The sequence below is a fragment of the Tamandua tetradactyla genome, chromosome 14 (genome assembly GCF_023851605.1).
Source record: "Tamandua tetradactyla isolate mTamTet1 chromosome 14, mTamTet1.pri, whole genome shotgun sequence".
Classification (NCBI taxonomy): Eukaryota; Metazoa; Chordata; class Mammalia; order Pilosa; family Myrmecophagidae; genus Tamandua; species Tamandua tetradactyla.
In genome coordinates, this window is record NC_135340.1 from 25952655 (window position 1) to 25955096 (window position 2442).

A 2442-nucleotide genomic window follows, 5' to 3' on the forward strand; every position below is an offset into this window, starting at 1 on the left:
AGAACTTTGTCTTACAATTTCTAATAAGTAACTGACAATTTTATTTAGGTTGTAATATAGATATTGAAACACACATACCTGTACATACCCTGAAGTTTAAGAAGTTAAACTTAGCTTCTTAGACACATTTCTAGAGGACCCTATTGTTGCCTGAATAATTTGGGGAGTATTTTTTTATATTGGCAATTCCAGATTTTATAGTGTCAAGTATGGAAAGATCTTGAAGCCTGTCAAAGTTATTAATCATACAAGTATGTTTCCTAGATAGAAGATGGTATCAGTTACCAAGTACTAGGAGAGCCTTGCCTTGGGCCATTGCATATTTACATGCATATAAAAAGTGGGTCTGTGTTATTTTTTGATATGAGTATCCTTAAGGATATCAGAATGGGAGCAGAGTGAACACATGATTCATACATTAGCCATCTTTTTTTTTTTTTTAGGTAACTCTATTGTTTGTTGCTTTTAAGTTTTGTGAGGAAAGCATTGGTCTGTTGAATATATCAATTTTTGTAATAGTGAGTTGTGTTATGTGGGGTTATTACTATCTCTTTCACTGAAACAACCAGGCTAATTTTAATTTTTTCTTGTTGAATTGTGACCAGTTTTTAAAAATTTAAATCTTTCAGGCATATAATAGGATTTGAATAAGTAATGAATCAAATAAGGATAAAAAGTCAACAGTGTTATAATTCTAGAGATTTCCTTTGCAATCAAGCATAACACTGTTGAGCAAATCAAACTGACTCACATCTTAATTGTTTATAATTTTTTTGGTGACATCTGTAGATCATTTAGAGGGCAATATAATGGAAACGAAGCTCATATAAGATATGAAGACTTCATTGTCTGGTCTGAGCTACTTCAAGATGGGATGCTAAGTAAATGAAGTATCTAACTTAAAGTTAGGAAATTGGGATTTTATTGTCAACTGTATCAGTGACTTTGGGAATAAGGTGGGAAAAGCCAATTCTTTCTCTTGAGAAACATGGGAAAATATATGTCTTCTCTGAAATCTTGTTGAGTAACTCTAAGATGCCCCAGTCATAACATGACCCTTTCCATTTCTAAGATAATAACCATATCCATTTAATATACTGGAGCTTCTACTCTTTTATTTTATTATACCTAATGGATTAAAATTGCTCCATTAATTTGAGACTCTGTAATCTGATATGGAAAATAAGGTAGCCAGTATTTACTGGAGTATTTCTCAAATAATTTAATTCTAACTACACAGCAAACTTGATTCAGGATACTGTGTAATTTATTAGAGGGTATTCCAACTTAGTCATTTCTAATTCAGTTGACATTTGGTTAGAGACCATGAATTGAAAGTTAAAATCATTGCTGAAGAATAAATAATTTCGTGCTGTCTCATCTTTAAAAATAAACTTATTAAGTATCCTGAATAAGAATGACAACTAAAAACATTCTTAGTTTCTATTTGTTTAATTTTGATCACCAATTGAGCTTCTCTAGGCACTGATATTCTATTTGTTACTATGAAGGCAATTCTCTAACGCTAAGAGCCAGGCACTGTTTTAAGAGCTTGGAGAGCAATTCATCTTATCCTCATAATAACTCCATGTTGTTCTTATTTTTTCTGTTTTTTTTTAAGTCTTTGATTTTTATTATTCAAAAAAGCTTCATATTTTTAATTTAGCTTTCTGACTCTGTGCTTGTGCCTTCAACACTTTTACTATGACTTTCTGCTCCTCTATCAGGAAAGCACACTTGATCCTGTCACAGAGACATTCAGCATGCGTGGAGCTACCATCGGCTCTGCTGATATGCTTTTTGGTCTTAGATAACCTCTTAAGAACCTTAGGCCTCACAGCACGGACACCCCAAAGTCGGCCTGGGCACACACCACATGCAGACTTTGGTGCTTTCCCAACCTTTTTGGTATAAAGGTCACAATTCTATTGCCAGGGGTCTGGGACAGCCTAGTTTTATTAGAAGCAGTATTGATGTGATGTCAAACGCTGGACCATTTTGAATGCCCCCACGCCAGTTCAAAGGGCCGTACGTAAGACTGCCCAGCTCCTGCAACCACTCGGATGGCGGATAATTGTAAAGGGAATTGTCTCGTTGCTTTTTAATTCTAATTATACAGATGAGTAAACTGATGCACAGATAGAATAAGTAACTTGCCACAAGTCTTCTGCTAGGTAGGGGAGTCAAGAAATTTTATTCTTGAGTCCATGCTCTTACCCACTACCATATGGCTACTACATCTACTTAAGGGTGGCAAAGTCAGTGTTTCAGTCCTGCTCCAGTGTCTCTGGGTTTTGTCCTCACTTTCTTTTTAAGCTACAAGTCATGCAATGATTTTATGCTATTTTAATAATAATAGTTCTCTTTTGTTGGGTGCACTGTGCCAATTAATTTTCTTCCCTTACATCTATTTTTGAATTTATAGCATGCATAAAATAGATG

The 2442-nt window shown here is 34.6% G+C and overlaps 1 pseudogene; it reads right to left on the minus strand.

Moving 5' to 3' along the window:
* Window positions 1-1649: 1649 nt before the first annotated feature.
* On the minus strand, window positions 1650-1997 carry LOC143655264 (large ribosomal subunit protein eL34 pseudogene; annotated as a pseudogene).
* Between the last annotated feature and the right edge of the window lie 445 nt (window positions 1998-2442).